The sequence below is a fragment of the Mesocricetus auratus genome, unplaced genomic scaffold (genome assembly GCF_017639785.1).
Source record: "Mesocricetus auratus isolate SY011 unplaced genomic scaffold, BCM_Maur_2.0 Super-Scaffold_6730, whole genome shotgun sequence".
Classification (NCBI taxonomy): domain Eukaryota; kingdom Metazoa; phylum Chordata; class Mammalia; order Rodentia; family Cricetidae; genus Mesocricetus; species Mesocricetus auratus.
Window position 1 is genome coordinate 56,271,668 of NW_024429184.1, and position 14,528 is coordinate 56,286,195.

Genomic DNA, 14,528 nt, shown 5'->3' on the forward strand with positions numbered 1-14,528 from the left:
TTTATTTTTCCATACTCTTTCATTGAAAATATTTTTCACACAATATATTCAGACAATGATTTTTCCAAGTCCTCTCAGATCCTGTCCATGTTCCCACCCAACCAACACAACACCCCTCTTTCCATCTTTTAGAATGAAAATAGGCAAATAAAACTAGTGATGGCAACAATCAGGATACATTTAAAAAAAAGACACAAGAAACACATGCACAAACTCACTTCCTAGTTTTAGGGATATTTTTGTGTACTTTGTTTCACAATGATCTTTGAACCATAGGTGTGTATGTTGTTATAGGCCTCACTAATCATCAACATAAATTCTCTTTGAAATTCTGATTTTACAGACATTTTTCTTTCAGTATAATCTCTTTATCTCCTTAGAAGAGATATTTCATATTGTACAAGTACTGATTCTGAGTCTCCAGTTTCCCTTGTATATTTTCTTACCATATAATGGAAAATTCACAAAGTCTAGTCTTGTCCATGATTTCTCATTTCAAATACTCCCTGCCTATTCTTTTTCTTTCTCTTTCTGTCTCTGTCTCTGTCTTTCTCTTTCTCCTTGTTAAAGAAACATTTAAAAAGTAAATACACAAAACAATGAAAAACCACAAGAAACACACACACACACACAAGAATATACAAAACCCATTAACACATGAAATCGGAAGCAAAACTCCATTAAGATAAAAAAAGAAATTTCCTAATGTAATACAAGACAAAAAAATCTACAAAAACACCATTGAATTTGTTTTGTGTTGGTCATCTACTATGGGGCATGGGGTCTACCCATAATTGGTTTATTTTTCCTTTCCAAGTAGTTGCTGTTTGGAAATGGCTTGTTGCTGAGGAATGGGAACTTGTGTCTACTTCCCAGTCTTACCTCTGGGACTGCATCTGTCTTGAACTTCTTGTGCATGCTGCCACAAACTATGAGTTCATGTTTAAATCAATCCTGTTCTTTCTGAAAGGTAAGATTTCTTTGGTATTTTCCATCACCTCTGGCTTTTACTACGTTTCTTCATCCTTTATACATAGCTCCCTGGTCCGTTAGGGAAGCTATTTAATGAAGACTTCCCATGTAGTAATGAGCATTCAAGATGTCTAGTTCTTTCATATTGTCCGGTTGTACATCTTTGTGTTAGTTCCACTCTGCAATAATAGGATGAAGATTACTTGGCATGTGTTGATATATGGGCATAGCAGAAAGTCATTTGGAGTCAATATATTGCTACATTCTTTTAGATGAACAATTGTATTTGCATTCCATCACATCCATGTCCTATCTAGAATAAGGTTCATGGCCACTTGAGCATGGTCAGTTACGGATTCCATCTTATGGAATAGGCAATAAATACAATAATGTATTGGCTGGTCACTCACAAAACATTTGTGAAAGTGTTGGAGGCACATCATTATTGTAGATAACAGGGATTATAGCTGGGTTGGTGTTTACCTTTCTCTTTGGTCATATGCATTCCAGTGCCATGAGCACTAGTCAGTAATGGTGAAAGGACTAGTTAGACACCATCTCAAATTCTGTGTCCAACAATTTATGAAGAACAATCAATAACATCGTCAGTCATTTGAACTGGCTGGGGGTTTCTATGAGACCTCTTTGGCCAACAACTCAATTATATGAAACCCATCACTAGTGCTGGACTTTTGTTGGTGGCAAAAGATATCTAGTTATGGAATTGTTTCTCCATTTTTTGGTGACTTTATTTAGATTTCTTTCCCATATGTAAATATTTAAAGAAGCTTCTCTATTGTGTGTAAATATGGGTAGGCTGGCAATGATGGTGTGTGAGTTGTGATCCTCTGTCTTGGTATGTCAAGTGAATTTTAATGAGTGTCACACTTTTGGGGGCAGGGTTTCAAGACAGGGATTGAGTGTCACACTTTTAATGTCTATAATGTTCAGAGAAAAGTTTGATGAGGGTATGATCTATGATCTTTCCCCTGAAAGTATCTAACCATTCTTCAGATAAGTTGATAATTTTGAGGGAAACTATCTTAATCCATTTGTCCTCATCTGATTGCAATGAACAGCTAAAATTTTAATGAATAGCTACTTTTTGAGAAGTTTTTTTCTTTGGCTTTCCCTTATCCTCACAACTTGGGTCTCCAAGAATCTCTAATGAGAGTTTATGGGAACAATCCTTCATTCAAACAAATAACTCTTTGGAGTATACTTAAGTTAGAGTAAGATGCTAAGTTTAGGGAGAGGAAAAAACAAGCAAGAAACACTCCCCTGTGGTTTAGATTTATTCTAGTAATGCTAGACTTTGTGCATCATGACCTCATGTCCACATTGCCCAATGTGGATTAAACACCACCACATATATTTAGTCTATTGTTTTCATAATACTAAGTATTTCCTCTCATAGTAAGTTCTCAACATTTTTTTCCCGAGAAAGTGCATATAAATTTATATTGTTTTACTATGTTCTTTCATTTGATTAGATTTTAAGATCTTTTTTGGTGCAACTATAATTTTATCTAAGCAAGGCAAAATTGTGATGAATATAATATGAAGACTCAGTAGGGTAAGTCAGAAAGAAATTTCATGTGAGGTCATCCCATACATTAGAACAAGAAATTGACTTAAAAGTAGCTAAAGAAGTAACATAAAATGTACATATTTGTTTAATGTCAAATGTTCTTATGGGAAGTTCTTTTTAATTAACTATTAGTTGATATGACTGGTGCGCTTTAATAGAGGTATGCTCTATTCTTTATTTCTTTATATCTACCATCCTTTTGCTTCTTATAGTTCTTGTGCAGCTTTTTTACTGTCAAGAAATCAGATGTGATATTTAAATCTAGTTCATATTTTAATCCATATCCCTGTATAATTTTAATGGAAATATACAAGGAATACTTAGTTGTTTTTAACATATGTTTTATTTGATATATCTTTGATAAAGCATGTCTATGTTTACTGTATCTAACCTAAATTCACTAGGGAGTTCTTTTGCATTTAACGGTTTCATCCACACAGGACTACTGATTTTTTTAAAAAAATTCTTCACAATTGTTCTAGATAAAGATAGTGAAAACATAGATGTGCTATGGGGTGGGAGCAAAAATTTCTTCAGGGAAACTTAGTAGTAGGCAAAACTGACTGAGCCAAGGAAGACAGAAAAATCAGTTGAAGCTTTATTTTAATAATTTAACAATATCTTTCATTTGGCTTTAGAATTATCAGAGTTTAACAATAATATTGTAACACATTATATAGAACATAGCCTATTATATATTTTCACAATAGTAAGACTGTTTAAATATGTATTAATATAGTTCCCAGAACTCAAAATTACATAGTAGCATAATGCATCTGATTAATGGAAGTCCATAAGTTTTAGCTAGGTTCTTATAGTCAATGCTTTCCTTTGTAACCCCAGTTTCCACATGTCACAATAAATATAAACAATGAAGAGATGAAGAGATGCTTTTAATTATTTGTTCCTAACAACAGAAACACCTTTAGTAGAATAGACAAACTTTTGTTATTCATTTACATATATTTTATTTTTTAAAGCAATTTTTGGCAAATAAAGTACCAATTATATAAATAAATGTATAGTATATTTAAAGTTTAGACCTAATTTTATGTATAAAAATGATCACATATAAGGATTATAGTTTCTACCTTCCCATAAACAAAATAAGAAGAAAATAATCAGTGTCTGCTAATATATAACAATTACTGTGACAAATAATTATGTAAGCCTTAATATCCCTATAGAGGGTACACTCAGAAAATTCTTTATGACATAATCAAGGGAAAATTGTTCCTTTATGTGTCACCAAACGTAGACCATTTGTGAATCCAAGTCTCTAACTGTTTTCAAAGTTAGTGAGCAGACGTTTGTTTTCTGATGGCTTGTGTCTTTATATTTACCATATGTTTGCATACATGTTGATTGCTATTGAGAAGCAAGTGAGAAATATCATGGCAGTAGATTGAGTGCAGTTGTGAAAACACATCATTTTCCATGGAACATATGTTTAACTTGTGTGAATTCCAATTTTTTATGCAGAAGTTGTATTATCTGTGTAAATCCATGTCTTGAATATTGTCCTAACTGTCTGCATTTTATTAATATGTGATTAAGTAAATGTTGACTGATCTCTGATCAGCCTGGAAGATTCCCAGTTACATAATAAGGACACCAAATGTGACTTACATAACAGAACTTAATTAAGCACATTTCATCTTACAAAACTAGCATACAGGATTTGTGGAAGACAGTTACCTAGATTATGACTACTCTGAGACAGATTCAGTATTCAAATTTTCCTGTGATATGAAAATGACTGGAATATAGTTGTAAACCTGAAATTTGTTGAACTGCTGAAGTTTGTTGATATCTTTTGCAGTGTTCAATTTAATTTTAATAACTTACATAGCTCTTTCAAGACAAAGACAAAGGATTGAATGCATGAATAAGTCAGTGGGAAAGTTTGCTTGCCAAGGCAAGCATGTTAAAGCATTAACTAGAAAATTAGGCAGGGAAAGAAGTTGAAACAATTGCTGTATCTTTGATCATCAGTTGGTTGAAAAGAAGTAAGATGACAAACAGGAAATTACAAAGGATAACTATTTGACTACACTGGAAGGAGCAGCTGAGGTAGCCATATCTCAAACCCCATGCAGAATGCTTTCCTAGAACTTTAAGAAAAAATATCCAGATGTCTAAACAGTCTACTCAATGAAGCTTTTATTTGGAATTTGGCAAACCTTCAGAAAACTAGTGGTCAGGTTTAGCTGGAATACTTTTTCCAGCCTATTTACATAATTTCATACATATTTTATGCTTGTGCAATACATTTTTAGCAGTAGCCATATTTAATTTCAGATTTCCTGTAAATTCTCTAGTTACTTCCATGGATTATTTTTATTGCTTCCGAACTAAATGCTTTGGGAATAAATCCAATATTTACACCTGTGAACAAATATTCCATAGAGCGGTGAAGAAAAGCTTACATAATGATGCCATTAATCCCTCTGTTTCACCATAATTGTATCATTCAGCTCTAAAAATAATACCTTAGGAAAGGAAATTAAAATACTAATTTGCTACTATTTTATGATTTAAAATTGTGTATTCATAATGAATATCATATATTTTCATATAAATGATGAAAATATATGATGAACATTTTGTGTAAGTCAATTATGTGATAAAAACCTTTCTTATAAGATAGTATATATATATATATATACAGAGAGAGAGAGAGCAGTGGGAGATTATCTATCTATCTATCTAATATATATGTGTGTGTGTGTGTGTGTGTGTGTGTGTATTTTATGTGTGTATGTGTATCATGCGAAAGGACTAAAGAGAATGATTAGCACAATAAGGAAAATGTTAAGTGAGTCCTTTATTTGTACTTTTACATGAAAATGAGATGAGCAATTAATTCCATTTGTATCAGTGGATGCAATTACATTCATATGAAATGTCTCAGAGACTTATGACTAAGTTTCCAAAGTTGACCAAATTTAGAACAATTATTTTAAAGTCTGTGCATCTAATTACTCTGTTAAAGAGAAAGGGAACAGTGGATAAAATGGAAAAATAATAGTAACAATGAAAATGATCATGAAACAATTGCTCAAATTAGTTCAACAACAGCAACTGCAAGAAGCACATTTATTTTCTGAAGGTACTTGGAATACTTAAGAAATATTGGATAGAAGTTGAACAATTTCCTGTCTGGGTGACTGGGGATGAGAGAACATTCTCTCAGTGGCAAACAACTGAGATGGGTAGGTTTCCTTATTAAAGAAATGAATGTGCTTTAACTTTAGGTACACAGAACCCTTCACAGATTATATAACAATGACTAGACATTGGCAAAGGAAAAGGCCTTGTAGAAAGTAAACTATACAAACATAATAATATCATGAACTTCTCCATTGTGGGCTCTCTGCTAGAATTCTTGGACCACGGAAGGTGTAATACACATCATCAATCCTATAGCCACTCAATGATGGCAGATAGAATGGTGCACTGCTTATCAGTGCGTTCTTTGTCAAAAAAAAAAAAAAGGCCCCCAGTGTTTCTTCTATAAACTACTATTGTGATTTAAATGAATTGATGAGAAAGCTTCAGTAGAGTGAAGGTATGGAATACTTTTATGGAAGCCAGAAAAAAATATCAATAGAGTATCAATAGAGGTTTAGCAAAAGGACAGTTACAATAAGAAGTGTGTGTGTGTGTGTGTGTTGTGTGTGTGTGTAAATTGGTTTTAATAGTTGGGTTGTGAGCTAAATCCACCCAGAATCTACAGTCATTACATTCAGGAAAAGCAGACTTAAGAAAGGAAAACAATGAAGTTCTGGCTATTTTTAAGAATGCTTAATTAATTCTCAAGGAAAAACAATTATCACCTTCAAAAATACTTAAATTATTAATCAAACCAAATCAGAATAGCATTTAGTCTGATTAATTTAAAATTAACTCATTTAACACATTAATTATATCAGCAAGATATTCATAGTTGAATCCACTGAATTTTTGCGTGCACTGATGGATGAGAGCTGTGTATGAAAGCTACATGTGGATTTTTTTTTGACAAAGAAGAAAAAGGAATAAAGCTGAAAAGAGAAGTGAAAGGAGGAGGCAGGAGTTAACACAGTAGGGAAAAGGGCAGTAAAGGAAGGGGAGGGTGAATCTTTAAATGGAGAGGAACAGGAACAGGAAGGACATAAAGAAAATGAGAGAAGAAATGCAGGCAGAAGTGGGTAAGGAAAGAGAGTAAGGGAAATGCAAGGGGAAATAAAAGGAAAAGTGACAACAACCAATAGCGAAGCATACCACACTTCAGAGAACAATGACAACATGGTGAAAGAATCCAGAATAAGGTGGATGACCTCACCTGAAGTGAAGAAATTACAATCACAAGTAAAGAATAAGAAAGAGGTTTAGTAGTCTCAGAAATATACTCAACCACTTAAGATGCTTTACCATATAAAACTGTACTTCAAATCTAAATAACATCTAGTATATTAAAAACATATCAGAAAAGAAAAACAAAGAAACAAGCAAACAAACCTGGCGTGCTGTAGACTGAGTGTGGAACCTTGAAAATGCTGTGGAGGGGGAAGAGAAAAATAAAATGGTATAATACTGAAAGTATATGAAAATGAGATAACGAACAAATGAATAAAAAATTTACAATTACCTGTTGTTAGTAAGAGTTCTAATAAAATGAACTTACATTAAAGATAATCATATATTGAGTTATAAGTAAGCAGTTATATTTGAAAAAGTATGTAAGAATGAACATACTGGTATTTGCATATATATATGTATTTATATATATATATTCATTAACTTGCATAATATTTTGTCAATCATATATAGTTTTTTCCATTTTTTGACTTTATTTTTAATAAATTATCCAAATATATAATGAGAATTAAAGAAAAATTAAATATATTGAAAAATATAGGGAAGGCCAAGAGTCTTTTAGGAAGGGGAGATTCAGAAATGAATGACAAAAGAGATGAAAAGAATATCAGGGAAACTCATTTCTCCTTATAATTAGCATGTTAAAATAGTTAATATAACAAATTTTATGAAGTATAGGTTGCATTATGAAGTGTCTTCTTATACCTGAAGTAATATAGTGTCACTTGGAAGTAAATTTAGATTAACTTTATGTATACTAGTTGATCCAGAGAAGCCACTGGATCTTTAAAATAGGAATTGTAGTTGATAATGTAAGAAAGGAGAAAAATGGATTTATATAGAAAACTCAATGAAGTCTATAGTAGAAAACGTATGCTTGACAACAAGAGGGGGAAAGATTGAGGGAGCAAATAAAGAAGAGAAACAAACATTTTGTGTATTTGTCCAACTTCTACCAATTTTTACCTAGTATGTCAGTAGTTTAGCTTCACCTAATGAAAGATGGAGAAAACCTCAAACTATATGCTGTCCTTGTGCATTCTCATTTTTGTTTAGCACTCTTTTGGCATGAACAGAGCTAGATTCCAGATACAGATCCTGGGTGTCAAGGCTGAGGTGACAAACCTTAATAGCGGTGTTTGCTTCACAATGGGCATCAGACGTAGGATGAGGTAAGGCGTGACCTGGGAGCTGAGACAGCAAGCACCAGCTCAGTCGCAGCTGATATTGGTGGAGTAACATCTTTGAGGGGTATCTGGAGAGATGAGAAGAAAGCTTCCTAGCATTTTTTCATATCAGCCCCACCGTCTTTCCCTGGACCAACATCTTTCTAATCCTTCCAATCGCATTCATCTCCTGCCTTCTCAGGGCGCCTGCATTCAGGCTTGTCACCAGGCTAATCCTCTTTCTGTCTTCTGCCCCATCTCTTTCCCTCCTTTGCAAAACACTTCATACTACCCCACCTTAATGATCTCCATGCCCAGCTCTTCCTGTCTTACCAAACTGTCCTTGAAGTACCAAATTCCTTTTCAACCCCCTTCCTATTTCTCCTCCATCATGGCTACCTCTTCTTCTAAGCCAATCCCTCCACTGGCCCATTCCCTGGGCTTTCACTCTTGCCAGGAAGCTAGGCACTATCAGGCAGATTGGGTGAGTCTAAAATCTTACACAGGGACATGGGCTTTCCTATAAAGGAATCACTTCAGAAAGGCGAGTAGTAAGCTTTGCTGGAAGCCTTGCGCTGTGAACAGTGAACACTGGGACAGCACTAGAAAGTAGTCCATTTGTAGTCTACACCCATTCACTGCTGGCGTTTGCATTGGCTTCTCTAGTCTCGATGTAAATGAAAAACAACACAGATTTTCTTAAATAAATCAGTATCCTAAGAACAGAGCTCCTTATAGTCACCAGAAAATCATTGTTTTTTTTTTTCCCCTCTAGAATTCGTGCACGGATTCTGATAGAATTCCCCATGTCTTTCAGAGATTGAAGAAGAATTATCTGGACTCATGGACTGCCACTCAAGAAAATGGACGGGTGCTAGGGCCCAGGGTAAGTCTGGCTTAGCAATGCTAAGGGCGCAGCAGTTATGGAAGTGATGTCTAAGAGGATGGGAAGGAGCTGCACCTGCAGAAGTTCTGGATTCCATTTACGAGTGTTGTTGATTTGGGGTAAATCCTTAAGATATTTTATTATTCAGTTTTCTAACCCTAAAATGAATGTATCATAGACATATGTCAAGTATTCAGAAAAACTAATGTCATAGTAAGGGAGAGGTATTGTAATTATACCAGGATCCCAAAGTTAAGGACTTAAGAGTATTTTGTAAGAGATAAAAAGAAAAATAGGCAAAGAATAATGATGTATTTGATCAAAAATATATGTATTTCACAGAGACAGACAATACTGGAGATTTAAGATGAGTTAATTGCATAAATTTTTAAAGAGACTATTTTACTATTAGCATATATTATTACACTTTTACAGTATATTTGGATTAATATTTATTGTATATGTAAATTATTGTAGGAACTAAATTGTTTATGATGAAGATATAATTTATGATGAAGGGTAAATAAATAGATATATATAACAAAACAAATGTGAAAGAATTGTGATTAGCCTAATATTCAGCAGGAAAGCAATTAGTTAACACTATCAGGTATGATATATAATTACCGAAATAATGCAAAATGAACCACCTTATAAATCCTACTTAAGGGACTGCACAATAGTTTATCAGGAAAAGGTGCTTGCTCTCCATGGCTGACAATCTGAATTTCATACCAAGAAACCATAGAAAGATGATAGCAGAAAACTGACAACACACAATCTTCTGTGTTTTGTGGCACATCAACCTCTTGGTATGCACATACTATACTCACATATACAGAAGGAAAACATATCTCATTGTAAATTGTACTTTTGAAACTGGCATTGGCAAGTAAAGCAAAATGTAAGACCAACTTATTTGTTGACAATGACGAAACATATGCATTTACAATCAAAGGATGGATCTTTGTGCTATGATAGCTCCTTTGTTGATCCATAGGCTCCTCCTTGTTGCTAAAAGGTATTGGATATCTCATTCATAATCACTAAATTAACAATTTTATTAAAAAGTGATAGGCTTTATGAGGTACCAGGTTCTTGATATTTTCCTAACTGCTGCTTCAGGAAAGGTCTCCCAGGTTCCAAACATTGTCCCTGTCCTTCTCTTCCAAGTGAGGGGAAACTCCATGCTGTTTCATGAGAACAGACTAATATTCCAGATGAATATCTCCTTGGCTGTTTGCCACAATCGCTCTTAGGTATTCAGCCATGGACCAACCATTTCCCTGATTAGTAAGGTTTTTGCCATAGACCAAAGGGTAGAGTGCCTATGCTTTCATAACAGGCATTCATTCTTGAGATGAAATAAGGAGTCCTTTGAGGCAATTTCTCTAGTAGCATGGGCAAAGTCAACCATGGACTTTAGTGACAAGAAAAATTTGAAAGGTGTCCTGGAATGGTAACAAGTAAGATATCCTGGATTTTTTTTATGCCAAACCCAATTCCCAACTTGGATTATTTCTCTTCCTCATTATTCAGTCCTCCTCACTCCACCTCCCTCCAGCTACTTTGACTACAGTGTGCTCCCCAGACCGATACATCATTTTCTGTTCTCTGTCCTACCATTTCCCTCCTCCAGACAATACTTCTCTGTAACCACATCTTAATGATTTCTCTGTCAAATTCTTCATGCTTGCTAAGCTTTCCTCTAAACTCCATCTGCCTTCTTCTATGTTCTTATACTTCTCCATTATGTTGAACTCGTGCTGAGTAGCTTCCCATTCTCTGTTCTACTGTAGTAAAAGAACAAGCCACTTTACCCAGACTTGATAGAATGGGTTTCAGAGCAGCAGTTTCCCCTCTAAAGTTGCAATTGAGGTGTGCTAGCAGTCTGGCCTGATGTAAATAATGAAGAGAGCAAAGGACTGGGATCATCTCTGCATTAATCTATTTGATCTACTGGCTTTCTTCTCCATTTATGACCCTCTCAAAACAAAACAAGAGAAATTTTAGTGAACCAGTGTTATAGAAAGGTCATGTTTTCACACAATTATTTTTCAATCTAATTCACTGTGCCCTTCAGATGCCAAGAAAGAAAATCCGAGAGACACTGGCTGAAATAACTGAAGTAGAAGAGCCTCAAGCCCTTACTTAGTAAGCACTGGAGTACAACAGCAATGGAGGTGTTGTCTTAGAAATAAGGGTAGAGTGTCACACTTAGCTGGATGTGAATCTGGACTCAGTTTACTAGTTCTCGAACCATAGCTGACTTGGTAACTCATTTGATGGTTTGACATCAACACCATAAATTAGAGACATAACCAAAACTATGAACGGTTTAAGTCTTGTTCTAAACTAGCATTGGTATGTGTCTATAACAGAGATTCTCATATTGAAAGTCCTTAAGAAATACTGACTCATCTGGTGGGTATTAGCTTATTATGACCAAAATCAGACATGAGCTTAAAAATCTAAATGGATGCTTGTCTGCAAATATTTTAAAACAGCATGAATAGACTTTGGCCAAGAACACAATCATTGGGGGATTAAGAGATGGCTCAGCAGTCAAGAACATGGTTTCATTTTCCAGAGGACTTGTATTTGATTCCGAGCACCTAAATATCAGATCATAACCTGTGTAAGTCAAAGTCTTGGGATCAGGTGCTCTCCTCTGGCCTCCATGAGCACTGCATTCATGAGGGGCCCAAACTCTTAGAAACTAAGTATCCATGTACATGAGTAAGGGAGGCCAAGATCATGAAGGGTAAATTGACAGAGACAGCTAAACCAAACTCATGGGAACTCACAACTTCTAAACTGACAGCTCTGGAGCTTCTGTGGGACCCAAATAGGCCCTGCATGTGGGAGACAATTGTGTCACTGGATCTACCTGAGGGGTCTCTGACCATAGGACTAGTATCTATCTCTGATATGTAAGCTAGCTTGCTGGAGCCCATTCTCTAGGGTGGGATGCAATGGAGAGGGACTTGATCCTTCCTCAACTTAATGGCCCAGGCTTTGTTGACCCCACCATGGGAGTCCTTACTCTGTTGGAGGAATAGATGGGGAGCTGCTTTGGAGAGGTGGATGGAGCACTGTGGTTGGAATGCAGGAATGAAATAGGAAATTAAAAAATAAAATCAAAGAACATAGACCTTATCAATTTAATAAGGAATATTTAAAAGAATATAAACTAGGGAAAGAAAATTATGCGCAGTAGTATATTGGATTAGGAAACTCAAAAAAAGGAAATGTACACACACATACATACACATACCCACATAGATACACACACAACATACGCACACACACATATACACAAATACACACACACACACACACACACACACACATCAAAAACCACCGAGGCTTTTGTATTTTTGTTGTTGTTTTCATTTAAAAGGAAGACCTAATGTGTTAAGATAGAACATTGCATATGATGATGCTGAACTTCCCATTTTATTTCACTAAAAGTTCACATATAAAAGGAAACAGAGGTGTGCCAGATTACCTTTTGAATAATTAGAAAAATGAATTTGTACATGTTGCTAGCAGTCAACAAACACTCCATGAAATACACAATGTTCACCATATAAACATAGGTCAATTTCACCAGATTTTTTTTTGAGGTTAGTTCTTTGTGGGATGACTTGAAGAAGCTCATTTGTTCATTAAATATGTAGAAAAATCAAAATCTCTGCTATGAGGAGGTTACTTTTCAGGATGAAGGGCTCTAATAAGACCAATTTTGCAAGCTCTCTGCGCCTGCTCCAACAGATATCCCTCGTGGGGCAAGTTTTCTTCTGGAGTAGTGGGAGGAGACCTCCGATTTCCATAGTTTATTCTCTTTCATATTCTTTATTCTTCTGTGTCATTGAAGCTTGGAATTTCATTTCTGAGACAATGTTGAGCAAGGAAAAATAAATGTCGTGGTGTGATTTAAGCACAGCTCCATACAACGTAAAACAAGAACTTCCGACTCAAGCTTCTTTCTGATCCATTTTCATCTCTTTAGGTGAACTCACAACACCAGGACTGCAGGATTTCTCAGACACTACAGTATACTAAATGACATCATTGTATACAAAGCTAAAATACTGGGTCTTGGAGATCATTAAAATAGTCGACCTCTTGTGTAGCCATTTGTTTGTTGGATAAAAAAGTGCACACGGTCCAAAGAAATCAACATTTTGCTTATAAATAAGTAATGACAGAGTTAACTTAAGGCAGTGCAGATTTCAAAACAAGAGATGTTAACAGGAAGGAAGAAAATTATGTTATAATGTTAAGGAGTCAATACTTAAGAGAAAAAATAGGATTCTTAAATGTCTCTACATAAAAAAATGTGTGAAATCACTTCAGGGAACATCATGGTAAAAATGAAGTCAACTATATTGCTGTTTTAAATATATTTTTTTATTCTCCCTCTGCCTTCCTATGTTCTCTCCTACTCAATTCCTCTCTTTCTTTTTATCTGTTCTTCTCTCCATCACTCTATCTCTCTCCTTATCTCTGTCTGTCTGTGTGTGTGCAACCACATGCCTGATTGTGTGTACCCCTTGTATATAGGTGCTGGTAGAGGAAAGAAAGGAACATTGATAGATTGATTCCCATTTTCCTAAGGAATCTCCATACTGATTTCCAAAGTGGCTGTAAGAGTTGGCACTCCCACCAGCAGTGGCAGAGGGTTCCTGTCTCTCCACATCCTCTCCAGCATAAACTGTCTTTGGTATTTTTGATTTTAGCCATTGTGACAGGAGTAAGATGGTATCACAAGGTTGTTTGGATTTGCACTTCCCTGATGGCTAAGGATGTTGAGCACTTTCTTAAGTGTCTCTTGGAAAATGGGAATCAATCTACCATAAGACCCAGCAATTCCACTCTTAGGCATATATCCAAAAGAGGTGAATTCATACAACAAGGGCATCTGCTCCACTATGTTCATAGCAGTATTATTTGTAATAGCCAGAACCTGGAAGCAACCTACATGCCCCTCAACTGAACAGTGGATATAGAAAATGTGGTACATTTACTAAATGGAGTACTACTCAGCAGAAAAAAACAATGGAATTTTGAAAGTCACAGGTATATGGATGGCACTAGAAGAAACCATCCTGAGTGAGGTAACCCAGTCACAAAAAGACAAACATTGTATGTACTCACTTATATATGGACTTTAGACATGGATCAGGATAGTGCCAGTCTGCACTTCCACTGACAGAGAGTCTGGGAAACAGGAAAGAATCTAAGAGTGATATGCATGGTACCCCAAAGAAGAGGAATGAGACAAGATCTTCTGAACAGATGGGGAACACGGCAAGGGGTGGGGTGGAGTGGTAGCTGGAAAGAAGAGAGGGGCAGAAGAGGAAGAGAGAGTAGGTCATGGGAGAAGAGGAAGGTTGAGTGGGGGGGAGAATAGGGGGAAGAGAGAATCATAGGTTAGAAGGCAGATCAGGCACCATGTGACCTCTAGTGATCTAAAGGGATGACACCAACTGGCAAGCTAAGCAATAGTGGAGAGACCACCTTGAATGCCCATTCCTGATAATGA

General features: G+C 35.6%; 1 long non-coding RNA gene across 1 annotated transcript; it reads right to left on the reverse strand.

Annotated features, from left to right (window-relative positions):
- Positions 1-761: 761 nt before the first annotated feature.
- LOC121138964 lies at positions 762-8,003 on the reverse strand. The gene is made up of 3 exons (XR_005875833.1): positions 7,892-8,003; positions 7,067-7,104; positions 762-1,151 (listed from the first exon to the last, which is right to left on the reverse strand). It is a non-coding gene; the product is annotated as an uncharacterized LOC121138964 (long non-coding RNA).
- Positions 8,004-14,528: the final 6,525 nt, after the last annotated feature.